This window comes from Dermacentor albipictus, chromosome 9 (assembly GCF_038994185.2).
Source record: "Dermacentor albipictus isolate Rhodes 1998 colony chromosome 9, USDA_Dalb.pri_finalv2, whole genome shotgun sequence".
NCBI lineage: Eukaryota > Metazoa > Arthropoda > Arachnida > Ixodida > Ixodidae > Dermacentor > Dermacentor albipictus.
Genome location: NC_091829.1, coordinates 84355217 through 84382664, shown reverse-complemented (window position 1 = coordinate 84382664; position 27448 = coordinate 84355217). Strand labels below are relative to the sequence as shown.

Below are 27448 nucleotides of genomic sequence, written 5' to 3'. Positions count from 1 at the left end.
ATCCCTCCCAAGTTTGTGAGTTCTCATCCCGACGTCCGTCCCTCCAACCCCTACATCTGGTTGGCAGCGGTAGGATCGCCTCCGAATGCATCAGCTGGTGGCAGCGCTACGGATAAACCTTCGTCGAAAGAGATCCTAAGGAACCGGGAAGAGCGAAGAAGAGAGAGCCTTCGTCGAAAGAGGTCCGAAGAGACTGGGAGTATCGAAGAAGGAGCGAGCCTTCGACCCAGGGAGTCCGGAAGGAACCGGGAACAGCGGACAAATGAACCGGAGGGCAGGGTGCTGCAACCGTAAGTGAGCGCGTGGTTTTTTTCCTTATGATTCGCCAGACTCAAAGGTTGTGTGTTCAATTTTGATAGCTCTGGGAATTGGGAGTTTGTTGCATTGCGTGTTTGCACAAATTAATAAGGAAAACAGTTCTAACCACCTGTCGGGGCAGCTGCCATGGATCTTGGAAGGTTGACGAGGTTAGACTTGTTGTTGGTGTGCGACGATTTGGGAGTTGAGGCGGACGAACGGATGGAAACGCCAGCTATCATAAAGGCGATTAATGATAGTGGCAATGATCACAAAAGCATTGAGCTTGCTTGGGAAGTGATACAGGAGCCACGGGAGCGAGAGCGTCGTGTACGTTTGCGAGCGCGTCGTGAACTTAGGAGTGAGCTTAAGCGTGAAGAACGCGAGAATGAACGGAAGCAGGAGCTTCAAGAACTTACTCTTAGGTGTCAGCGTCACGAACGTGAGAATGAACGCGAACGGGAGTATCAGCAACGTAAGCTTGAGCGTGAGGAAAAGTATGAGAGAGAGAAGGCAGCACTGATCAAAGAGATACAGTATTGTGATCAGTTATTGGCACAGAAACAACGGCTGTCTGAGAATTCTGTAGGTAGTACAGAGCGAAAGGATGCGGAAGCATCGAGCGGATTTTCGCCAGAAGCCGACGAAAAGAGTAGTGCCTGTGAGATTGGCTGCCGATTCATAAGTGAAGGGAAAAGGCTAGCTGCTAACGATGCCTTAGTGGCAACAGAGGCCGTTAAAGGCCGCAAGGAGAGCGACGAGGTGCTGTGCCAACAGATGACTGTAGAGACAGCTAGGCCAGCTGCGAACAAATTGGCACAGTTACCGCGTGTGTGCGTCGCTGTTAATGTTAGCGAGGTTGCTAGCGAAGGAAAGGGTACCTCTGACCCGACAGAAGCGAGCACCCATGTAGAGCCAGATCTGCGTGCAGGAGTGAAGTGTGAGCTGAGCGGTGCAGTTGAGGGTAATTCTCAGGATTGCGAGCTGCGTAGCTCAGGAGAATACAACTGCATTGTTCAGGGATCGGTGCGGCTCTCCGCCAGTCTAGATAGCCTAGATAGGGATGATTCAGTTAATCATTCGGACTGTGCGCGTGAGACAGCGATCGATGCCGACGGGCTGTGTGCCGATTCACAGCGTGCGCTGGGCAATGTAGTAGAGGGCAGTTCGCAAGAGTGCGAGTTGTCTTACTCGAGTAAAGCCTGCTGCATTGTGCCAGAGTTGGTTGAGCTGTCCGCCAGTCGAGGCAAAGTGAGAGTAGATTTAAATGTAAATCACTCAGACTGTGCGGGTAAGAGGCCGATCCGGGCCGACGAAATGTGTACCGGCCAGCACGAGGCACGAGGCGACATGAAAACGAGTGCAAAGAGAAAGCGCCGTAAAAAGAAGCGCGGTAGAGACCGAAAGTCGGTAATTAATGTAGCGCCGCCAAAGATGGCGAGAAACCCAAAAGGGCAGGGCGCGAGGAAGAAGGTGCGGTCGTCTAGGACGATGTTGACGCATCCAAAATGGTCGAGCCACCGGTCAAAGGGGGACCGCGAAGAATGTTCTGCGCGGACGCGGACAAAGGGCACGAGGCAGTTAAGCTCCTCGTCGTTCCGTAGTTCTTTTCATAGCTCAGCGTGCAGTTCGAAGAAACGCAAGGTGGCAGGACGAGGCCAGGTGGGGAGTGGCGACGCGGTCAGTCGAGTTCGTGTTGAAAGCGGGGCGCCGGGACGCAAATTGGCAGGAGACCGTAACGTCTTGGGGGAGCTGATAGTTAGTCAGCCCTTTTGTTGTTCCGCGGCAGCCAGAGTAGCTTTCAGACCACGCCCACCGCGGGTTCGACTCAAAGTATGAGTCAGTCGTAAGCAATCGGGAACGGGAAGCCAAGAGAGCTTCCGCAGAAGTGAAATGTTATTTTGTTTTATTTTTGAGCATCGGAAAGTTTTCGCGATTTGAGACTAGGATTTCTTTCAAGGTGTAAGGTATGAGCTTTGTTTATGTTTTGGTTTGAGAAAGCTCCGAGATTTGAAAGATGCGTTTTATGTAAACATGTAGTCTCGCGAGATGTTCATTAATAAGTAGATAGGCTTTTTTTTTGTGTGTGTGAGTAACCTGAATGTCAAGGTTATCGTCGAAAGGCCTATGGTAAAGCGCGTGTTTTATTTAACCTTCTTTCTTTTTAAGTGTTGAACTTTCGAAGGTTAAGCGCGTAGATTTTCAGTGAGTGCATGAGTTGCACTGAGAGGCGTTCTTAGTTCCTTTAGCGCGTGTCCTGTGTGGACGGAAGGAAGCAGATTTATGACTGGGTTGCTAGTGTGTGTGAGGGCAGCCGTGTATTCTGACTTCTTTAGTGAACGTGCGTGGAAAGAGTTAGTAGAAGACGCATTATTTTAAGAGTTCTGCGGAGTGTGTAAGTCCCGCAAGTTTAATTGTTCGTTTAAGTCACGTGTCCTAGAGGGACTAAAGGAAGAAACGTGAGTATGCGTAAATGAAAAGTTTGCCTACAAAGCAAGTACGCGTTCTGTTTAGTGACCACAAGGCTAGTGCGCTTGTGATTACGTACTTGTGAGGTTGACCAGATTGTTCAGTGGCACCATTACGTGCGATAGGTACGCCACTGCGATAGATTGAAAACATGCTGTTCGTGTAGTTAGGCCACTTAAGTTATGTTCGGCTGTTTTCACTTGTTGTTTGCATCGTCAACGACCCTTTTGTTTTGCAACAACAATAGTACTCTGGTCTTGTCGGCAATCGAGGAGAAATGGATAGCTGTTTGGAAGGGTGGTTGGAACTGCTTTGTCAAAATTGGGGAACTAAAAGATCAGGGTTGATTTTGACTCAGTAATAGCCTGGCGAGTCAGGGGTGAAGAGCCTGCGCTTACGCGTGGTGCAGCGCTGTGTTGTTTGGTTTGTTTGACGTTTGTTCTCCAGGGCCCAGGATCCCGAGGGTTGTCAAACGAGGCTCGACCCCAGTACCTTGCAGCTTCTTTCAGCGTTCCTCATGGCCAGCGAATTGAGTTCACCGGCCATTCAGAACAACCGCGGCGAGGACGAGCTGTTAGATATGGAGCTGTTTCCTGCGATTACTTCGAGTTCCCCAAACCACTTCGAGTCGCAGCACAGCTAATTGAGGAATGCAGAAGCAGGAAAGCGCATTCCAGAGAAGCGGCCGAGCAAACAAGTTTAAGGCAACAAGTTTACGTGCCAACAAGTTCGTGCGCCGCCGGGATTAGCAGGTGGGCATCCGACAATGAAGCAGGTGCAGCCCTCCCCTTCTCCTTGTTCGAAGTCCATTGCCAGTCTGCGAGGCAAGACCGCAGCAAGCCGCCAGGTGTGACACCACGACACGGGCGCCTACCATTGGCTGCAAGTGGCGTCATCGGAGTGGACTCTCCCATTGGTCAAACATGACGTGACTTGCAGTGCTCGAAGGGTTTATAAGAAGCCTTCCAGAGAGACCTGGGCATTCTGGGACATGCCCTGATTCCCTGATTCACCTCTCTCGAACTTCTTGCCGCGGGCCGCAGCGTCCGAGTTGCTGCCGGCCCGTAATGTCTGTACGTCTGTTACATGACTCTCACCTCCCTGTACATAATAATGTAGAATAAATCCCTCCCAAGTTTGTGAGTTCTCATCCCGACGTCCGTCCCTCCAACCCCTACAACAGTTAGAGCTCCAGATGTGCTCACCAATTCCCTACACTCACTTGCTCTGATGTTTGTGATTTCCCATAAGCCCAGCCACTTTCTGGTTTCACCGTCTTTCGGATTTCTGTAATCGTTAAAACCATTCCCCTAACATACCACCCACCCCCTGCTCTCTCTGCCTGTTTGACACAGACATACAGACGTGGACTCCTCGAACTTTTTTTTACATGTGCAATCAAACTAACGCACCCCGCTTGCTCTTTCGTAACCTTTTCTGCTACTCTGTGTGTGTGTGTGTGTGTGTGTGTGTGTGTGTGTGTGTGTGTGTGTGTGTGTGTGTGTGTGTGTGTGTGTGTGTGTGTGTGTGTGTGTGTGTGTGTGTGTGTGTGTGTGTGTGTGTGTGTGTGTGTGTGTGTGTGTGTGTGTGTGTGTTTTACCATTCATCCACCAAATCCTTGGCCTGTCCTACATAGTGAATATGCTTTATTGTCTAGCAGCAAGACCGAGACCAGCGGTGGAATTGTTTTCCCAACTTTAACCTAAGTTTCTAACAGACGTCTTTTTTTCTCTCCCGTTCCGCTTGCATTCAAATGAGTGTTGGCAGTTGACGACACTTCCGCTAGACCACTAGAGAGGAAGCAAGAACGACCTAACCAGACACGGCGCCTTTGCATAAAAGGAATGTTTTCCTCGTGCTTCTAACAATGTCAGGGCCGAATACCACAATTCTGACACCTTCGTTTTGTTGTTACGCACTGCTCTATGTAATTGATTTGATTTTGTTTCATTTCGCATACGGGCCTCTACCGCGCTACCTAAACGCAATATCGTGTCTACAATTTGTGTCGAAGTTTTATTTCAACGTGACATCTTTTTTTTTTCAATTTTCGAGCACCGCAAGCAAACTTTATCTCGAATCATGGCACATTCAAAAGACTCCAAGAAGCATCAATAGGTCGTTTGGGAAGCTATCCCGTGTCCACGGCCTTCACGACAACACCGGAAGCCGCAACAAAAGTCTGCAGCAGCTGTCTCTGCGGCCAACCATTATAGCCTAACCTGAGGAAAAGACCGAATCGGCCTCGAAACGTAAGGAATCTCGTTTTTTTATTTTTAACCAGGCTCGATATTCTGTTTATTTCCGTGTTCCACATTGTGCTAAAATTAGTGCGCCGAGACTGCAGGGCCTACAAACAAACAAATTGATAAATGCAAGCTCCACCGTTCATTATGGTCAGCTGCAATTGAAGCGACAGCTTACAGTTGCTTCCGCGTGCAGCCCTATTAAAGTTTTAGCATTTCAGTCTGCGTAATTACCGTTCACGGAATACCGCCGTAACGAAGACATAAACATGGAAGGGTGACGATGATGATTTCCAACGACATCCCCTTTGAAACAGGGCGGCGACAGTTAGCCACTAAGCTCGCTTTAAATAATCAGGATTTACTAAATCTATTGCAACCTAGCATTTCTGCTTATCTCTACTTTATGTTGTTTAGCATCCGGCTTGGTGGCACAAGAGATAAATTGCGAATAAAATTCCCAACGCAGTTTTTCACGATGTGTGAGAGCAATACGTCACAATTTCAGCATGCTGCAAGACGCTTATGGAGATCCAAACACCTACATTTCAATTACAAGAGTGCGCAGAATCGGCAACAATCACTCAACCATTATTTTTATCATGTCGTGCCTAAGACATTTCACACAACTTATGTATGGGCGGTAGACTCCAAAGGTGCAATTCGGACACGCAATTTCAGAATGTTGCAGCGTGTGGGTTTTCTAAATTTCAGACAGGGCCAATGACTTCCAGCACCGAGTCTACATCAATCATGTAATTAGAACTACTGACACTTTGAATTCCCTAGTTAATTTCGGCTTTCGTTTTTAGTTGCTCCAGATAGTTCCTGTGAAGAATTGTATTCCTACAAAATTCATTTGACGAGTTAAAGGCCAGCTGCAATAAATCTAGCTAGAGCTTAGCACTTTGTTAAAAAGAGATAGTAGACGTGAACAAAGTATTTGCGACAAAGCCGTAATGTTAGCAAGCCGATAAATTTCTATAGAGTAACGTTAATACTGCAACACAGCAGTTTTAACAGGCATACCTAGCGGTCTGTGAGGCAGTTGCAAGACGAAGCGACTGTGAAGTCAGTCTCGCAATTTCACACGGTGCGGTGGTAGTTTTCTAAATGTTTCTTTTTTTTGCCCTTGAAATATACGAAAAAAATTTAGAAGCACCTAAGGAACATTGATTGCTTGGCTTACTGATTGATTCATTGACTGAAATGCTTGCAATAGACACTCGCCCTGAGAATAAAAAGAATCCCCGAAACAGGCTTCTCCTCTAGGTTCTTCCCAGTGTGGAGAAGTGAGCTGCCAGAAACGCTACCGTTTACTGCTTAATCAGTGCCACTTCTGCCCATGAAATATGAGAAAAAGCTTTTGAGGCGTCTTCGACACACTGGATGAGCGATTGACTGATTGATCGATCCAATAACCGAAATCCAGCGAATATACAAACAGTCGCCTGCAAGCCAAAAGGAATCCTCGGAGCAGGCTTCTCCTCTTGGTGACGTCCAGTTGGGAGAAGTCAGCTTTAAGAATTAACCTTTAACTGACTACCAATGCTATTTTTAATGTTTAAAACGTGCCAAAAAAAAAAAAAGATTGGAGAGTTCTCAGAAACGTCGACTAATTGGCAGACTGATCGATTTATAGAGTGAAAATTTCCAACATACAAACATTCGATTGCAGACCAACAGTAATTCCCGAAACAGCCTTCTCCTCTCTACGATTTCCAGTATGGAAAAATCAGCATTAAGGGGCACTTCATACTGTTTGCTCAATATTATCTTCGCCTTTAAAATGTGCTAAAAAGTATAGGTAGCGTCTTGGCCAAATTAACTGACTGGTTGACTGAAATACATCTAAATGCAGTCACCTCTACACCAGAGGGCATAGTCTACGCAAACTTACTTTCTCCGCTCCTTATAAACAAGGCAAGCGCAGGGTACGCCATGACAGACGACACCGCCCTCTTACGGCAGTGGCGGCGGCAGAGTAATGACCCCGACCACCCGCAATCACATCCGCAAGTGGAATGCCATGCATATTCAAGGGAGGTGACCTCCAAATGTCTATCACCTCGCGTGGCAATGTGAATCACTCGAGACACTCCGGGATATGTACCAGCCTAAGGAGGTGACATCGTTTGCTACGGGCCACCGTCAAAGAGACACTCAACAGGGAACTTCACGTGCGGAGTTTACCACAGTGAGCCCATACATACGTATCTTGATCCCTTCCCCTTGCCCACTTCCCCAAATAGGTCTAGAGCCATCGCTTAAATAAATTATTCTATCGCTCTCTCTTTTCTCGGTGCTCTTTTAGTGTGGAGAAGTGAGCTCTAAAAAAACACTACTCTTTAGCGCATAAACTATACTCAGTAAAGTTCTCGTCTATAAACGCAAGTAAATATTGAATCCCCTCCGTTCGCATGTGCAGATACAAAACTGCTAAGGCACTACCTATTTTACAAAGCAAAGAGGGTAATTTTCAACACTCGGACGCTCAGAAGAATGCCGCAGCACAGCGCCGTGGCATTCTTTACTTCCATAAAATATCGGTTCGTATACGGTGTCCCAAGTAGCTTTAAAGCACGAGTTTCTTACTAAAACCACTAGGGGAAAATCTGGCGCTGCGATCGTTCAGCTATAACGGGGGGGGGGGGCGAGCATGACAGACAGCACGCGGATTTGACTACATTCTGCTTCGTGCTTGTGGCTTCACACGTTTGCTCTCTCTCTCTCTCTCTCTCTCTCTCTCTCTATATATATATATATATATATATATATATATATATATATATATATATATATATATATATATATATATATATACATATTAAGCTTCATTTCATGTTTCTAAATTTCCAAGCAATCACACTTTTCTAAACGCAGAAGCTTTGGGAATTGCTGCCTTTGTTATAGCGCAATATTACATTGAACATGCGTCAGTTTGAAAAGAAAACACTGCAAAGCCGTTCACGGCCGGAAGTACGAAGTTCAGGCAAATCCATGTAATATCCATCATTTCCATGATGGATGAACCACCAAGGCGACAGCTCCCACAGACGCTTGCGCTCAAGTTAACTGCTTAAGAAGATGAAGTACAAGAACGCTCTCGAATAGAGGGCCGAATCCGAGGTTTCGAAATGCATCGCAAGTAGTTTAAACTGGTTGCCATTTCGTTAAAAAAATACCCAGACACAGAAGGTTTGCGGTGGGAAGTGGGGGGGGGGGGGCGGAAAGGGGTGCAAGATGATGCCTGCGGCGTTTCCCAGTGCGAACAGCGCACGTCATACGAGCCGGCGCCGCACCTCGCAGGCGTATATAGAGAGCGCGCCGTCCGCCTCCGCGCTTCGGGCGTTTACACATTTATGGAAAGCCTCGCATTATACTTACACGGCCGAGCCTCGCTCGCTTAACGCTCGAGCCAGACGGCGCGGCGGCGGTGACCAGACGATTCTCGCGAATGCTTAATGCGACCAACCAACAAGGGTGAGGGTGTGTAGAGAGAGAGAGGGGGGGGGCACGCTGCTCGACGCCTCTTTCACGTTTCGCGGGCCCCGATTCTCTTCCCGGGTAGACATTCGCGATTTCGGCCGAGAAAACTCGCTGAGCAGAAGGGGGGGAGGTAGGGAGGGGGCTCCTCCTCAGGGTTGGCTTTTTGGCGATTCCCAAATTCCAAAACCCGACGGGATGTGTGGGTTAGCGCGCTCTATACCCGTCGGCGCTGGGGGCGCTTCGCACGGGGGTAATGTACCAGAGCCTATATGATGCTAACCGCACGCGTTTCAGTTAGGCTACTGAAGTTTACTGACGATTTACAGAAAGACGTAGCGAAAAAAAAAAACGAGTCTGGTTTCTAGCCAAGACCAGCGAAATTAACTCCTTCCCAGCTCAGTCATTTGGTGTTTCGACAAGCCGACAACTGCACTCCGCTGCGTTCCTGCTGCTGGCAAAAACGGAGCATATACAGACGGTGAGAAAGGGCGGGGGGTAATGTATCAAGTGCGAATATCCTAAATTCGAATACGACGGCAACATTTGCGCTTCAGCAGAAAGTCTACTGGCTGTTGCAAAAAACGAATTAAACAATTACGGGCCTATCTCAATACCGCCGGTCGTTTCGCACATTTTGTAACGTGACGTCACGGTAAGAGGCTTGCCTCTATTAAGCCCGAGAGACGCGGCGAAGGCCCCTCGGCACAGTCCACGCTGATGAGGAGAACAAAGAATACTCGGCTAAAGTGACCACGACAGCTTTTGCGAAAATTACGAAAACAAGTCAATAGAAACTTTTATGGTGACCTTAGCAAGGGTGAATTGGTCGAGTAGCTTTGCGACTCAGGTGGCGGCGTTCAAAGAACGGTCAGCGACAATTTGTGACCGTTGCTAGATGACCAACTTTGTTGCGCATGTCTGTGCAACTCGTCGATGCGAATGCTGCCTTAGCCGTGATCTCATCTTGTTATTTACCCTTGAACGCCCCAGTGGTCATTACCGGGCATTACACACCCGCGGGAGTGCCGCACATCAAAAACTCGCGCGCGTGGTAATACTCTCGTGTAGCCCGTATTTACATTTCCCTCAGTGCAAACAAGGAATCTAGACTGAAGAGCGTTTTTAGCTGTGCCACATTTCCCCATCGGCTGTCTACCAAGGGCACACGAGAAGAAATTACATTTTTTTGAGACCGGATGGAATACGAATCGAACACTGCCAGAAGCGAATCAAATACTGAGATGCACAAATAAAGTATTGAGCACATCTATACCGTTCGTTCGCACATACCCACGACTCTTGGGCAAGCGCGAATGAGCGCAGTGTAGAAGGAGCGACGCCACGGGCTCCACTACTCATCTCTTGTTTTATGTCTACTATTACCGCAGGGGTGAAATCTGTCGCACCTTCGTTCCAATTTAATGCGTGACTGTGCACAGTTAACGTTTTGGAGTATTAGAAAACTATTCGCATTTGTGAACGGTGACTATTCGATTCGACGACCAGATTAAACGGGACGACATTCGATTCGTCATTCGGAAGTTTTGGATGTTCGCACACGTCCACTGTATATGGTAGGCGCAAGCACGACTGTATACTTAGGCAAGCGTAAGCACCGTTGGAGGGAAATGCTTATCGCACGCTAATACGACAACGTGACTCTCTAAACGAGTATACATTAAGAAAGAGGCCACCCAGACACGGGAATATATTCAACGGAACGCCCGAAACAGTGAAACTTAGCGCGTTGTACTTCACGTTCACCTAGCGGCACCTTTCATCATTCAGAAAGATTCCGTTAATTCATCCGAACATCCCGGACAACGCGCAGCAGCTGGAAATCGTTACATACATACACTCATCTTTTTTTTTTATTGATATGATATAAGGAGATGTTGGCGCACAATTTAAGGCGCCGGCTACTCCTCATCTCTTGAGTGGTTCCATCATACATCGTACAGGGTTCAAGGTTACATATCACATAGTCTTTTCACACAAGCACCAGGACTTATCACCATCGTGTTGCAGCATACCCGCTTGGAATCGCAAGATCTTCAAGATCACTACGGTATTTTTTTTTCTTCTTCACACCGATGCGAGATAGAGGTGGAAGCCGCGAGGCATTATTTGCCGACGGATATTCGAAAGGATGCGCTCCAATGACACGTGCGTCGGCGCGACACTGCAGCGTGGACGAATGACGTCAACCTCCATTACAATTAACCGCTTCGTTGTACATAGATAAACAGTGTGTATACGACGCCTACGTGCGGGCCGAGATCACGCCATCGATATCAGGCGCGGCGTTCGCAGAAGGTGCACATATGCGGGCACTTAGAGGATCAGGTCCCAACACGCCAGTGAGCCGAGCCACAGCAGCAGCGGGATGGATGGATGTTATGAGCGTCTCCTTTGGAACGGGGCGGTGGGTTGCGCCACCAAGCTCTTGCTATTATACTGCCTTATGTCCTACCCAGGTTAAACGATAAAAACGAAGAAAAAAAAACGCTATGAACTCCTACAACCAAATTTTCTGATCCGCTATTGCGAACTGCGATTTTGCACGCCTCCGCTTTTTGTCGCTTCCCTACTTTTCTCCCACCAATCCTCCAGTCTCCTCTTACTAATCCCTATTGCGGATTAGTAACAGCGGACGACTCCCTCACCACGCCCCCTCGTGCCGTGTCAAGCTTTGAAGAGCACTCGACACGACTGATACTCCCCCCGCCGACGAATGGAACATGCCTTAGCTCTTCGCGGGGCCTCCGCGGGGGGGCTGAAGGACGGCGGCAGCCGGGCCCGAAGCTCTGCGATCAACAAACCAGACTGCGCCAGCCCTCCGGCGTTTCGAGGCCAGCTTTAGTATTGAAAGCAAGTGTGCGTTTCTCAAGCTTCACGCTCACGAAGTGCCATCATTAAGCGTGTGAGAAGCGTACGTGGTAGACTTTCGACAACCTCGGACTTCAGTACAACTCCAGTACTTTCTCAATGAAAGGTCCTGGAGCTCGCGCCAAGGAATGCGCTCGCATCTCGGATGCACTAACCGTCCAACGCATCGGATGTTGCGAAGAAGACGGTGAAAAAAAAAGAAAGAACACAGTGCGCGCTGCTAAACAAACGCTGCTCTCGTTGAAGTCTTCTGTGCCCCTTCTTCGGCTCTCGAGGTCCATTCGAAGTAGCCTTTCCGAGGGCAGATGATGCGAATGAACGTGGAAGCAAACAATGCCGAAAACAAGGACTACTGGTCTTACGGAGGTGTCTGCGGGATCGACCGAGAGCAGAGAAGGCACGAGCAATTGTGCGACGACACCTTGTATACCATTGGTTCAGTGCGAACCCCGAGGCCATGCGCTCAGCTCTGGCTACCGCGGTCTTATTCGGGTTGTACACTTCGGGTTGTACATAATCAGCAGTGCTGCTGCTGATGATATATGCAAATGTTATACGAAAGTACTTGCGAAGTGGCTCTTACAACCCTTTACGCGCGCCTCTGTTCTGCAAAAAAAAACAAAGAAAAGCGAACTTCTCACATAAAACCTGAATGTATAACGTAGGCTCATAGATATCTCTAAAGCATACCGATAAAGTTAACAGAATGGGGCATTACATTTTACAGATTACTTGATTTAATTTTACTTTCTTCGATTTAGCCATTCGGTACCTGCAGCCCTGGGTGTCTGCCCGTTCGTGGCCAACCATCCACGGGCATGCTGTCCCACTGTTACACAAGAGGTACAAAATCCCGGGTTGTTCCTTTGATACGTGTCGCGCTCTTCTGTTCTCGCACCTGGCATCACCATTCTTCGCTCGACAAGCACGATACATCGCCTTCGTCACGTGACATCGCTGCGCACATGTACGTTTCACACACGGTCATCCGCCTGAACTGGAGTTCGCGTTTCGGCATAGCTTGTCGACAATGGAGTGCAGAAACATAAAAATATATGCGTGACAATAAAGTTGTGACCATTTGTTGCCGATAGTTTCGAATGTGAAAATAAGACTTTCTTACTTGAAGTCAGCCTTTCAAGCACTTATGGAATATTGTATTTCACACATAGAAAGCCCATACCAGGAGTATGAAAGTTGCTGAACAGTAGGGATGGATTCAAGCGCATTGGGCAGGCTATCGGGAGATATGAACGGCTGCTCGCTGGCACAGTTGTAAATAAATGCAGACTAAATTTATGCAAGCTATTTTTTTAGCTGCAGCGAAATTTTTGAAGATAGCCTACGGCAGACATCACCTTTAGAATATTGATCTAAATTAGTCGATGAGGTGGCCATTAGTACTTCGACGAGAAATCAAATTCCTCGAAATTCATTGGTGTTTCAGTTACTTTTGCGCTTCAATGTATAAAAGAGCGTTTTTTTTTTTTAAACAAGTAACTAGAACGCCGACGCATTTCATCGGACACTTTAAAAGTTTATATCTCGGAACTGGTCCACGCAGTTCGTACCAAGTGGATGCGCCGTGCAAACTCAGCGGCAACAGTTCACGAGATTACAGGTTGCACAGGATGAAAGTGAGCGAAATTGCAGTTGTCGCCGTTAGTTGGGAAGCATTGATTTAACCGCTTTGCTTAAGCTTCGTTTCACACAGATGTGCGTTGGATCTGAACCTTTCTTTATTATTATATTTACGAACGAAAGGTCTCCGAAAACGTGTTGGTGCTGGGCGAGTTACCGTGTCGTATCTTTCGAACAACTTTGGCACAAGATCTTATTTTCCCATTCGAAATCCTAGCGTACATCCCACAGTTGTTCTCGGGCACGCCCAACTCCGTCTCGACGAGCGTAAATTATCGCCACTCAAAAAGCTGGGCGTCACCTCGAGTAGAAAGAACCGACTGGAAGGAAACAAGCCGCAATTTTGGAGGCTCAACGGCCACAGTGGCTCATCGTCACACGGCTGCCAGGGTTGAACGAACGCCAGACATATCTGACGTGTCGGAAAGCGAAGCAACCGAATGTCGAGCCCAACATCGAAACCGCCACGAGAAGCGAGAAATATAACCACAGCTCGGAGCAGGGCTCTCAGTTCTGATCGAGAAAAAAAAAAAAAAAGCGCAGAGAAATGAACCGCACACCTGTGCAGAGTCGCGGCCCCTCGGGGCCGGCTCCTGACAGGGCGGCTTCACCGCACAATAATTTCCCGGCGGGTGGGGAAAGGGACTAGGCTTCGCCGCACGGCGCGCAGGGAGACGCGGCGGCACGATTGCGGGAGCCGCGAGGTCACGGGGTCAGGTGGGTTACGTGCGACCGGCGGGTGCCGGCCGAAAAAAACAAGAAGGGAGAATTGCTTTCCGCTCCCATCAACCTGCCCGGAGGCCATGAGGCGGTCTTGAGACGTCGGGGAAGAGAGAGAGAGACAGAGACAGCCTCGGACGTAAACGCAGAAAAAAAAAAGATCGCGTCGCACACACACACACACACGCACATGGAGGAGAGGGGGAACGAGGCGGGGAAAACCTCCATGGTCGCTAGCGGCGGCGGCGAGTGACTTGCCTTCAACTATCGATCGACGCCCGAACGTGTTGTGTTACCCCGATTCCAGCAGCAGCAGCAGCGGCGGCGGCAGCAGCACCACTTGGCGACGACGGACCGATGCGTCGCCGGCGAGGCCTTTTTCTTGGGCAGCCCCGGCGCTGGGACGGCGGGCGACACGGCAACGTTCACGCTTCGCAGACGAAGAAGACGCCGTACACGAGAGAGAGGAGCTTGACGATGGGCCGAGCGGCACACAAACTCCCCCGCTTTTTTTTTTCTCTCTTCCCGTTTGATGCACACTGCGTCCGCTGTAGGCTGCGGCCCGAAACCCGAACGCGCTGATTTGCCGCTACCAACACACCGCAGCCGCTTCGCCGGCGCCGAAGAAAATCGGTGCGGGGAGGTAATCAGCAGGCGGCTCGGCGGAGCGCCGCTTAGATACACCACGACCAACCGCCAACAACCGCGTCGACCGAAGCCGGACCGACGCACGCGCTGCTGACAGGCGAGGGGAAGCTCGCACCACCGCCGCCAGGCGGCGTTGGGACAGCGCTCCGTATGCTGGCGCCTTCTGGCGGTCGCTCGCGGAACTACACGCGAGCCGCGGTCGGGCAGGAACCGAAACCGCGAGTCAAAGGGGGGGGGTTGTGGACAACGACGAAAGGTGGGCTCAAACTAGGCCTCGCCACCCTGCACGAAACGTCCGCTCCATTGCTTCGACACGCGATGCCGCTTTGGAGTGAAACAACCGTCCTGATGACAAATGACTTCCCCTTCGAGTTCCCTATACGCGGCGTGCACGCCGATGGCCGCGCCACTGGTGGCGGCCTTGCGCAGAACGCATGGGAGAGGAGCGAGCCGCGCGCCGTAGCACGCCGTAGTTTGTTGCGTCGCTGATAGTGCTTCTCCGCCTTATTTGTGTTTTCAGAGCAAAATAGGCAACACCCTTCGCATGTGTGGGATGGCCAAAGCTTCCGAAGAATGTCGAAGAAAAATTGTTGCAGGGTGGGGGGCTCAAATACCGGCGAAAACGTGCCGGCGATACGGTTCCAGTTATTCCCCGCAAAGCCTCATCAGCAGGAGCAACGGTGGCAATGGATCGTCGCTTCGGCGCGAAATTTCTTGTTCTCATCCTTTCCTTTGTCGCTTCGGTGTTTTTTCTTTTTTATTATTATTTTTACTCGATTGTAGTTAGACGCGTAAGCGACGAAGTTCGTCTGCAGTGCAACATGCGGTTTAAAGGCATTTCGCTAAAGTTCGGAATGCCGTTTGCCGCTTATATTGTTTTCCGCTTCTTTACCGCGTTGGGCTAGCTAGGCAGCACGATTGCACGAGCGCATTGTATTGTATGTTAAAGCTACAGAAGTTTGCAAGAACTGAAACTGTTAGTTTTATGTGGCTCGGTAAATCCTCACACCAGCTGTCACGCACTTCATGTTTTTACATCGATTTTATGCGTGGCTTCGTACATGTTTAACTGTTGCTAGTTGCTTCATGCATAACTCTTGATTCTTTTAAGCTGCGAGGTTTTCACCCTGCCTCGTTTGTAAAGGGTATAAAACACGCTGTGTCTTATCGGAATGACACCAAGCAAGTGCTTCTTTAACAGCTTTATTCATTTCGCCCGAGGGCATCTTAAATATTCTGGTTTTTTGGGAAATGTGTTTAGAAAATAGGTAGCTCAGGGCGAGAATTGCTAATAGTTCCTGCATATGGTATTTTTGTTACATTTTTCGCTGATCCATTTTTCGCTGAATAGTTCGCGTCAGGTTTGGTAAGTCATCACACCTTGATGCTGTCTGAGCAGACTTAACACGCCGAGTGATTTGTTTGTTTCACAACGCAGTCGCTTCTTGCAAGTGAATTTTGTACTCAACTGAATTATTTCTTATTATGCTGACGCCGCATAGGACTAAACCCGGCCTTGCCGCCAGCGCTGGATCTAATTTGACTGGCGCTGCTCTGCCTTTAAATATATCATGTGGCACCTCTCTCTAGTAACATTTAAAAAAAACTACTGCAAAGTTAGTGAGACTATAGCTTTGTACGTTTCCAAGCAGCTCCCTTAGGGAATTTAAAATTGCAAAAACTGCAGCGCGAACGGCAGTTCATCGGCGGTACAGCGCTAACACGCGCTTTTATTAACCCGTGCGTTTGGTGGCTTCGTTGACTATATAGTGTACGCGTTTCTATCAATAAATTCGCAATTATTCTTCTTCAGGCGACTTTCACTACACTTATTCGGCGGCGTCACATGTATTCATCGGCAGAATAATCACAACGGCATATGCAGACATCGCACCGTGCGGATTTGTTATCTAAGTCTGCACTAACGACGGGTGCTTATTACTGAGGTACAGAAGCAGCATTACGGCAAGGGTAGAATTTAAAAAAGAAAACACGGTTGAGACATCGCATTAGTCAACAAAATTTGTCGGCAAGTTTGTCGGCAAGAGCTCCACTTCATGTAAATGGTGTTCATGGCGTTTGTCTGCGGGACGCACCTGGCGCGTATGTGGACCATGTTGCCCCAAACACCGGTAACATCTTGTTCATACCCGCTCCCACAGAGGTCTGCGTCTTCCCTACAGCTGTCACCGCAGAAGAAGCAGTCTGGCGCCCGAATAAAGGACAAATCGCAGCCGCGAACTTCAGTCACCCTTGCTGCAAAGCGTTGTCGTCTGCTACTGCTCCCACGCGTATTGTTGGAAGCGCCCGCTAGGTGGCTATCAGTGGCGCCTCTATAGGCGGTGCACGCGGCCTATAGTTCCCCTCCTTATTTTCGATACGCGCTCGGCTACCGGCAGTCTGGACCAATTTGTTCGAGCAGCCCTGGACGTCCGGTCACTTTCGTACGGTGTTCTGAGCTCGAATGCGCTGCTCTTCACAAGCGATCGAAGGCTCGACTGTGTGCCCTCGTCAATTAAATAGAGAAAAAGACGAAGGATCTCTTTTGTCTTCCTACTGTTTGCTTCCCAACGCGTACGTGTCTGGCCGATTACGCACAGCTCTTATGCAGCAACTCGGAAGTCAACAAAGACGGCAGAAATTGGGTTAACGCAGAGATGCCAGGCGCAGTAACAACAATTATTCGGTTTTCCTTATCGCGATCTTTATTATTTTTTTTTCTCTTTTGTTCATCGCGAAGTTTTCCAAACGCCATATTATCGTTAAATGAATGCGTGCAGGCTTTTTTCACAAGAAACTGCAACCACACCTCGGACGCAAAAATATAAGAAAAAACCCGACGGCTAGAGACCGACGGAAACAAATACAAAAAAATGAAAGAGAATATCATCGAGATACTTGAGATCCTTCTTTTAATACTGTTTCAACAAAATATATTAAAATACAAAAGATTTTAAAGTTATTAAGGTTATTAAAGTTTTAAGAAAATACCCAAGTTTCAATTTACTATCAAACGACTTGTCAGGTCGCCTGAAAGCGTCTGAAACGACGTTACATGAATTCACAACGCTAATTTTTGCTAGGAGGTTGTTCCCCAAAAGCGCAGGAGGACGGACGCGCCGCTTTATTGGGATCGTCTGCTTATGGTGCAAATTACGGCCAGGCGACTCTCAATTCCTTCTATTCGTACCTGCTGTAACACCATTCAATCGCCGCTAATCACCGCTTGATCCTCATCACTTGCCACGTAGCACGCTGACGTCATCCTCTTCGAAACTAGAAGCCACATCAGGGTTTTCGAAACCGTCTCGACCTTGTTCATTCCCATCGGCTAAAAGCGGCGTACACGGCTGAGCAAGCATAGCTTCATCGGTGACGTAACGTAACACAGCAAATGAGTACGCGTGAAGCACCATGCACGGTGCCTGTAGTAGTTCGTGACGCAACAAACATGCTAGCTCCTTCCTAGTATCCAAAAAAGAGTAGTGGACAGAAATCTATGCAGGGTGTAGGAGGGGGGGGGGGGGGCACGCATGACGCAACCGGCGCTGCATGCAATCGTTATAAGTAACAGCTCGACGCGTTACGAAACTCCGGCGAGAGAGCGCTCGGGCACACCATGGGAGAAAGAACAGAATGAGAAAAGAAATAAAAAAGAAATCGCCAAAGAAAGGGGGGGGGGGGGGGGGCTACACATACCGATGACGCCCCATCCGTCTGGCGCGCGGACAGACGAACAGGCGGGCTACACGAAGAACAACGCGATCCAACCCGACCGACAAGCCAGACGCGTGCGCGATCGAATCACGTGACCAGGAAGGGCCTCCCGCGATTGGCGATCTCCGGTCATGACGCCAAAAGCGCGCGCGCAGCTAAAGGCGGCGAGCCGCCCGGGGCCGCGCCGGAAAAGAGGACCGCGACAAAGCACGCGCACGAGAAAAAAAAAGAACCCTTTCTGCCTCAAGTTCAATTTCGTCCCTCTAGGCAAGCTCGGAAGTGCGCGGATCAGGAACAGGCACACAAAGAGAGAGAGAGAGAGAAAAAGAAAGAGACGACCGGCACAGAGAAAACAAACCCCTCGCCGCGAGCTTCCCTGGGGCGCTAATTAAATCACGCGCCGATGTCGAGCGCGCTGCAGTGAAGTGCGTGCGTGCGTGCCTCACTATAGACGGAGGAAGACAATGTTTACCGAAAAGATATCGCGTCCAAGGGCTCCGTAAACGCGGCCCGCGCAATATTGTCTCCTCCCCGGCTTATGCTCGGCCACGGCCCCTTCCTTCCTCCCCCCCCCCCCCCCCCCCCTGCGTTCCGTCAAAGGGGAAGTCTCCGTCGCGCTCCAAAATCGAGGCACACAAACGCTCCTAATGTGGCCGGCAGATTTATTTGCACGCGGTCGATCGACGTGAAGCGGCGATGTTCAGGCCCCCCGACATATATATATATATAGTTCTTGTTAACGCTTCATCGAGTCCCCCTGCGCGGTGCTGATAAACTAATATCGGGTGAGAGTGGCTTTCCGGCTAGCTCGTCACAACCAAATGCAGCGTGCCTCATCTCTACGAATATTACTTTCAGCGATTTTCTTTTTTTTTTTTTTAAGTGGATGGCCATAAGCCACTCTTAATCGAAGACTCTCCCTGACCGGTCGGTCCTAGTAAACGATTCCTGGTAGTCACGTTTTTTTTTTTTTAATAAATCTTGCGAATATATTGCGGAAACATTGCGAAACGTGTTTATATCGCGAAACATTACGTTGCGCTCGCAGCCGAGCCACGTATGGTTTGGGAGAAATGGAACTTTGGTGTCGCGTTCGGCATTTCGCTTTCCCTGGGTCCCTCCGTTGTCGAATTGACGGAGCTTCCGGTTCGCGACCACTGTTTGCCAATGGCTGGCAGCCTTCGCTAATTGAATGTCCGGAGTCGACTGGTAAGCGCTCTTTTTTTTTCCGCTCTTAGGAACCATTCTCGCATTAAAGCTTCCCCGTGAGTACGGACGCAGATCCGTAGGCGTTCGGCGAGACGGGAGCTCGAGTCGGAGCACAAGTCACGGTCGGTTAATCCATTTTGTTTTACAGATGGCAACGTGTACGCCACGTTTATAAAACAAAACAAACGGTGCGGTGGATACCAGAATGTTTTCTATTTCGCCGAGATATTATTAGCGCCGGGATCTATCATAAGCAGCTCTGCAATGCCCTTATTAATTCTCTAGTTAACTAAATTCACTAGTCAATTTAATGAGACACCTAAAAGCACAGGCGGATATCAGAATGTCTTCTATTTCGCCGGGATATTATTAGCGCCCGGAGGCATCACAAGCAGCTCTGCAATACCCTTATTAATTCTCTAGTTGAATAAATTCACTAGTCAATTTAATGAGACACCTAAAAGCACAGGCGGATATCAGAATGTCTTCTATTTCGCCGGGATATTATTAGCGCCCGGAGGCATCACAAGCAGCTCTGCAATACCCTTATTAATTCTCTAGTTGAATAAATTCACTAGTCAATTTAATGAGACACCTAAAAGCACAGGCGGATATCAGAATGTCTTCTATTTCGCCGGGATATTATTAGCGCCCGGAGGCATCACAAGCAGCTCTGCAATACCCTTATTAATTCTCTAGTTGAATAAATTCACTAGTCAATTTAATGAGACACCTAAAAGCACAGGCGGATATCAGAATGTCTTCTATTTCGCCGGGATATTATTAGCGCCCGGAGGCATCACAAGCAGCTCTGCAATACCCTTATTAATTCTCTAGTTGAATAAATTCACTAGTCAATTTAATGAGACACCTAAAAGCACAGGCGGATATCAGAATGTCTTCTATTTCGCCGGGATATTATTAGCGCCCGGAGGCATCACAAGCAGCTCTGCAATACCCTTATTAATTCTCTAGTTGAATAAATTCACTAGTCAATTTAATGAGACACCTAAAAGCACAGGCGGATATCAGAATGTCTTCTATTTCGCCGGGATATTATTAGCGCCCGGAGGCATCACAAGCAGCTCTGCAATACCCTTATTAATTCTCTAGTTGAATAAATTCACTAGTCAATTTAATGAGACACCTAAAAGCACAGGCGGATATCAGAATGTCTTCTATTTCGCCGGGATATTATTAGCGCCCGGAGGCATCACAAGCAGCTCTGCAATACCCTTATTAATTCTCTAGTTGAATAAATTCACTAGTCAATTTAATGAGACACCTAAAAGCACAGGCGGATATCAGAATGTCTTCTATTTCGCCGGGATATTATTAGCGCCCGGAGGCATCACAAGCAGCTCTGCAATACCCTTATTAATTCTCTAGTTGAATAAATTCACTAGTCAATTTAATGAGACACCTAAAAGCGCACGTCGCTGTCGCGGAACTAAAATCGGTCAGTGCTCGCGAGGCAGGCCGACTTAGTCGGTATCCTGAGCCTGCCACTAGGTTCGAGATATTGAACGCCCAAATTCGCCACGAAGTACATTGGTGTTTCACGTCATTTCGACTCCTAACCCCCCCCCCCCCCCTACACACACACACTTCAAAAGACGGTGTTGGGAGAAAATAAATGCGGAACGACAAGCGCTGCGTTTTCCTACAAGTTCGCGGACGCGCATCTCAGTGCTAGCTGTGGTCCGAGGATTCTTATTAAATGGACGTCGATTGATAATAGATGAGCGCCAATTACGCAAATACAACACGTGCCCTAATATAGAATGTTTTATTGATGATTAAGAAACTTTAGTTGAGCTCCCCAATGATTATCGCACATTAAGCGACAGCGCGAAGATATTACTCGAAGCTAGCTTCTCCCCACTTACAGTTCTTCTGGGGAGAAGCGCACGTTAGAGCCTCCTTTTTTTCCACATGCGACAGCCAGCATAATGGTGTGCGCGTGCGCAGCAAATAACGTTAGTATTACAACGGTCAGAGCCAGTATAAACAAATGCACCGTAGGGGGGGGGGAGGGGGGGGATGGAGCCCGCGCCCTCTCGATCCCGAGATCCACGCCGACCGATCCCACCATCCGGACATCCGGATCACATGGACATACTTTGGGCACATGGGCGTACGTCCACGTGCTCAAAGACAGAGCGCCGTATTACATAAGAACTCTTCTCCGATACTATGTATTTCTCATCAGCCACCGCAGCGAGCGGCCGACAGTGGTGATAACGAAGGCCTAGCTCCATATCAGCCGATGGCGAAAGGTAAAAAGAAGAGTAAATGAAAATAATCCTTGCAAGACACTGACTTTAGCTGGATTAGCAATTAGCAAGGTTTATTTTTACGTAAAGAGGTTTTGTTATCGGCCACCGTTCGGGTGCCCGCCCATCATGGCAGCGATAGGTATGCTAACCACACAATCGCCACAGCGATGACAATTCGCGGACGGCATTTATGTAAGATCATTTTAGTGAATACGAGATCTGGTGTGTCCCGACGCATTCGTGCGTTATAAGCTGCGCCTGCTTGCAGCTGATTATGATGATGATGATGATTATGACGATTATAACGCCTGCGGCATGGCAGCGGCGCTGAAAGACAGTTCACTCCAAAACGCCCATGCTTATCTTAATCATCAAGAATTCCAGCGGAAAATCGAGAGTGGCATCGCTGAAGCGCGTGCTAGCACCCACTCGTAACCGAGTCTTTACACTGCACAAAGCGCGAATACCCGACGGAAATGCTCTCACGCATAAAACACAAAACACTAAAGACACCCCGAAAACCACCAGGCTCTGTAAACCGGTCGCCAGCTTACCGACAAGCAATCCAGTAACGCGCTCTCAAAATCGTCGCGTGTGTGAAACGACATCATGGCCAAATTTATAAAGGTGGATCACAACCAACCAGACCGATCGACTTTCAGTTTTATTTATTTTTATTTTTTTGCACCCCGCATATCTTCTCTCAAATAGTATATGCGCTCCGGCAATGAACAACCCCGAAATTTCAGCCAAATTCACCGCGCCGCGAGAGTCTGCGCTGCTGGCTGCGACGTTCCCACGCACCCTGTCACCGACAGCGTCGCCAGCTCCCACGCTCACGATCAATGAACCCTGGAGCGCGCATCCCGACATCACGGCGCCAGCGTTGGCGTTATCTGGCAGCCGCCGAAGAGTGCTCGAGCCGCCCCTTTGTTTGAATTCGCCCGGATCCCCCCCTCCCCACCCCCCGAATGCTGTTAGAAGATCGAGAGCACACCACTGTACGGGGTCAACGCAGGCATGAGCATGTTACCAATGATTCGCTTAGACTTCTCGTCTCAATACGTTCATTTTCAGCCGTGTTCGATGCTTCCCGGCTGACCGATAGAAGATCGTTTATGCTAGCCGATCACCCTCCTTTCCTCGATCCTCTGTAAACACATACATTTTCGGCTCTTTCTCACAGCCGTTCGATAGAACGGGATATTAGGTGCCCTGCTGAAGAGCTCCCTTAGTATAGGTTCTAACTATAGGTAGCGTTTGGCTCACTTGCTTCGGCTAAGCTTTGACAACCTCTGGGTTAGCTTCGGCGCGTTTCCCGTTCCTCCTTATACCGCGTGTGCCAGGTTACCCAAGCTGCTCAAAGGAAAAAAAAAAGGAAAGAAGAAAAAAAGTTGCAAGAACATGGCGCAAGATGTGATTTTAAGACCTACGGTTGTCCGTCGTCAGACCGAAACATTCTGTCGACTGAATATCATAGGTCTTAAAATCATACTTTGCACCGTGTCTTTTTTTTCTATCTATTTTATTCTTTGAACAGCTTGGCTAACGTTAGCTGGGACACCTAGTATACTTCCATCAATCTCGATACTAGCGTTCGCATTATTTTACGCGCACTCGCTCCAGCTGCTATGTCCTTTATCACGTTAGAGACATCGAAATTGCACGTCGATATAGATATCCACGCTGCTTTTATCGAATCAATGTCCTGCAAATGGAAGCAACTTATCATCATCAGCGTCCACCATTCGCCTGCGAAACCAAAGCACCCGCAAGAAGTGGGCTTCTCCTCACCGACATTCTTCATGCAGAGAAGCCAGCTTTGACGATATTTTTTTTTCCCCCGAGCTCGACGTAAGCACGCAGGGTCATTAGGCGCAGCGCGAGTTCAGATTGCCAGCTACAATAATTTCAGCTTCAGCCAGGAAACGAGAAACTGGGCGAGGGGAAGCGCTTGAGGACACGGCGTGACATCTGCAGCTTTGCGTTGAAAGAGGGCGCCACTGTGCATAGTAAGCGATCGGGCTTTCACCTGTCACGCCTCCGCAGTTCCAGCTAGATATTAACGCAATTTTCCTTATTGCTTACCTTTTGAAGTTTTGCTCGTTAAGGACGAGGCACCGCTTCACGCTCCCGGCAATGTGTGTTTGTCGACACGCGTATGTGTCAAGCGGTGAAAGCCGTCATCCCGTGTCAGTGCTCCACGAGCAGTACGTACGATTCTTTGCATGACGCTTCCAAACGGCGCTACCCTGCGGCTCTTCCGAGTACCGCCTCCCGAACCCAGCTCCCAGCCCGTCAAAACTTTTCTCTGAGCGACCAGCCGCTCGATTCCAGTGCCTGATGAGCAACGCCGCGATAGTGGCGCTGAAATTTCGATTTGTCGGTCAATATGGAGCAAATGCAATACTCGGCCATGCTTTGAACTACCTCCGACTAGAACAGCCTTACTGCCGCTAAAAACATGCGACCAAGACTAATCTTTTTTTTTGTTCCTGCTGTAGATACCACACATACGTGCCCCCACAATCGCACACATTTAACTTACGTACAATGCCATGCGTGTGACGTATTCTAAATCCTTTTCACTGCTTTATCTGCAACTGCTTGGCGAGACACGGCGTGCGCTGTGTTTCTTCTCAACAATGACAGACGGCGCTACCGTCCATGTTGCCAGGGCACGATTTATTCGCGCCAAATTCATCCGCCAACCCGACGCGAATGGTGCAGCCCCAAGACGTACTAATCATCATCGGTGGCAATTCCTTTTCTAGTTTTGACATACGCCGGCACAGACAGGGTGTAGTCGCGATTTGTCGGCCAATGTGCAGCCACCGGTATTAAACCAAGTACACGCAAAATTTGTGCAACACTTGGGTGCGAACGCGCAAGTGGTTTAAGCCGGAAGGTTCGTTCATAACCCGGCACTTAATGAAGGAAAAATGAGACGCCCACCCAATCGCAGCAATTGCTACAAAAGAAACCCGCAAGGGTTCCTCGAAAGAAAAGCCTCGCAGTTGAAGAAAAATTCATCCCGCTGAAGAAAAAAATTCATCCCGCACCAGGACGAATTTTTCTTCAACTGCGAGGCTTTTATTTCGAGGAACCCTTGCGGGTTTCATTTGTAGCAATTGCTACAATTGGGTGGATGTCTCGTCTTCGCTTTATTAATTGCTCCTCTCCACCCTGCGGGTTTCCGCAGAACTATTACGTCAAGCCCGGTACCAGTAGTTACGCAACCGTTCTGTAGCAGACGAAAACAGATGTAAAACAAGGCACGTCTGCCACCGTCCGCTTGCGATTGACGCGGCTCGGCCGCGGCTTATGACGTACGGTGCCGCCGAGTGAGAGCGTGACCGCAGCGACGCATGCTGAAGGCGTGCTCACGCGGAAGCCGTGTGGCGGTGCCGACAGTCGGCAGACGGGAGGAGGCGCAGCTAGCGGCAGCTGCTTCGGAACGTGACGACGCCACAGTTCCGTACGAAAGCAATAGAAGGAAACATAGAAGAGCTGCTTATTTGAAACATAAGGGACATGCGCTGTCGGTGTTTATTTCGATTACATTTGTTCGTGGGCTGCCATCCTCAAGGTTCCGAGGAATAACTATCTAATGAATGAAAGACAAGGTATGAGAAACCTTGGTGGTAGAGATGTGATTGGGTATGCGTGGTTCGGAATTCAGAAAATCCGCCGACGCCGGATTTTCTGCGACGCGGGCTCCTTAACGCTGTCGCGTTAAAATAGTATACTGACATAATATTTTTTTTCGAATCCTCATTTCTTGCTTTAAGTGAAGTTTCGAGACCTCTAAACGCCAAGAAGAAATACTGGCATTCCTCAGCGCGCCCTGGTATCCGCTTTGGCAAAGCGGTATGCCCCCACCCACGAGAACTGAACATGAACCCTGAACTTCAATCGAGGCTACCGAAGATTACTAGAGAGGGATTTAGAGACACAAACAGCCCACCCCCTATCGCCTTGGGCCAAATTACAATAGAGAGGTATAGAGAGGTATTTTAATGATTGGAAAATGTAGAGAGGTCGGCCGGATAATGGAGAATCTGGCCTGCTACTCTACGTAAGGGAAGGGGAAGAGGGGAAGAAAAAGGGTCACAATGGGGGATGATAATGGGAGGAACGAAGTGAAGGACACATTACACAACTGGTATCACAGGCGTGAGTCCAGGCCCGTGTCACCTAGGAAACGTGAAAGTGCACGCATTGTCTCTGTCGTCTGCCAACTCTGTGGTCATGCGCGTAGCAAGAGGTCCTCCGACAGTGTTCCATTTTGTAAATGTCTCAATGTATCTGCCATTGTCAGTCTCTCGCGCGCATACTCAGAGTCCCTGCTGCGACAACTGCGGTACTCTGGAATCGTTCGAGCAACATTGTTTCTCGGCTGCAGAGCGCACAGCGATGAAAAAACTACGGGGAAGGTGATAAAGGACAAATACGGCAACGCTACCAAGGCTCTCTGACACTGAGGTGTATACTAGATCCATGGCTCGAAGGGTGCCAGTGTATACGGGAGCCACAAGTATACGACGGTTCAGCAAGCACGCTAATTATGGGTATAGTACGTGGATTCGCGAAAACTTCGTCGTTGCCACTGCAAACGACCTTGCGATTCAGCAGATTGGTCATTTCTTTCTACGAGATGTATTGCTTTACATACGCGATAATTAGCGCTGAATATGCATGCGCGCAGAGGCCCGTTGCATTCGCGCGTTTAGAAGAAGAAAAAGATGTATACGCTCGGAAATTCAGAAAAAAAAAAGATTAATAGCACAAATATATATTGCCGCAAGAATGTAACGTCCGAAGACGCAAGCCGGAAGGCTATACACAAACTGAATGATTCCAACGGTACAACCGAGCGATATATCGCTGCACCAGATTTCCCTCTGGTACACGGTGTAAGTGCCAATACTCTATGCGTGATGCGCCGACTCAATGAGGCATGCACTCAATGATGTATGCGCGCCAACCATAAAGCCACGGTCACGCAGAACGTGATCACCGCTGACACGGAGCCGCGAGATAAAAAAAAATGAAAAAAAAAATGCGCTCCTGCGTTTCGCAGTGGACACGCTGTATAGTCAATTGCAGCGCGAGCCAAAGAACGAACTACATCGCACACGCGTAAACGAACGGCGCTGCTGCGATGTCGTCACGCTCGTCTCTCGCGCTCGCCTTGCAGCTGCCCGCAATCAACGGGATGTGTGCATGGTCTGAGGAGGCACTGCACATAGGGGCGGGCTCGCCGACGGAGGAGATTGCCTCGCTGTGCACTGGTGGCGTCGCGGCGCCGACGCGTGGTGTGGCGTCTTGCACTGACTATTGTGATTCGCGCTGTCGCCGATTGGGCAAACGCATGCGCGTAGTAGTCGGCCCCGCTGCGGGGCCAACTGTCACTTCCGACTAAAAGTTGTTGCTTACACCACCGCGGCTGGGATTGTTGCTGCAGTGCGGAGGGGCGAAGTGAGGGGAGGGATGTCAAGAATCTGGCGGCGCGCGCTAACATACAATATACTAAATTTAAGAGAGAGAGAGAGAGAGAGAGAGAGAGAGAGAGAGAGAGAGAGAGAGAGAGAGAGAGAGAGAGAGCAAACGAAACCGAGCGAACACGGCGAACTGTCGGGTTACTTTCCCGAAGCGTAGCCCTGAACGTTATAGGATCAACGAGTTTTCAAACAGAACGCGTTTTCCCGGAAGCTTCACTACGATGACAAAATCCTCGAGGCCAATAGTTCTTACCCTCGCCACTGCAGAGGGAGAGAGAGAAAAAGGATTTCCCAGAGGGCAAACACGACAGGCAAAGGAAAAAAAAAACTATCTTGGGAT

General features: G+C 49.0%; 1 protein-coding gene across 2 annotated transcripts in view; it reads right to left on the bottom strand.

Annotated features, from left to right (window-relative positions):
• Positions 1-27448, bottom strand: part of Rab3 (RAS oncogene family member Rab3) — a 104954-nt gene that overhangs the window by 29438 nt on the left and 48068 nt on the right. The window contains exon 1 of one of the 2 annotated variants that reach the window (XM_065453819.2): positions 14010-14469. The exons of the other annotated variant lie outside the window; for it this stretch is intronic. The gene's annotated coding sequence lies outside the window, so the exon portion shown is untranslated. Of the gene's footprint in view, positions 1-14009; positions 14470-27448 lie in introns of those variants that run through there. 2 annotated transcript variants of the gene reach the window in all.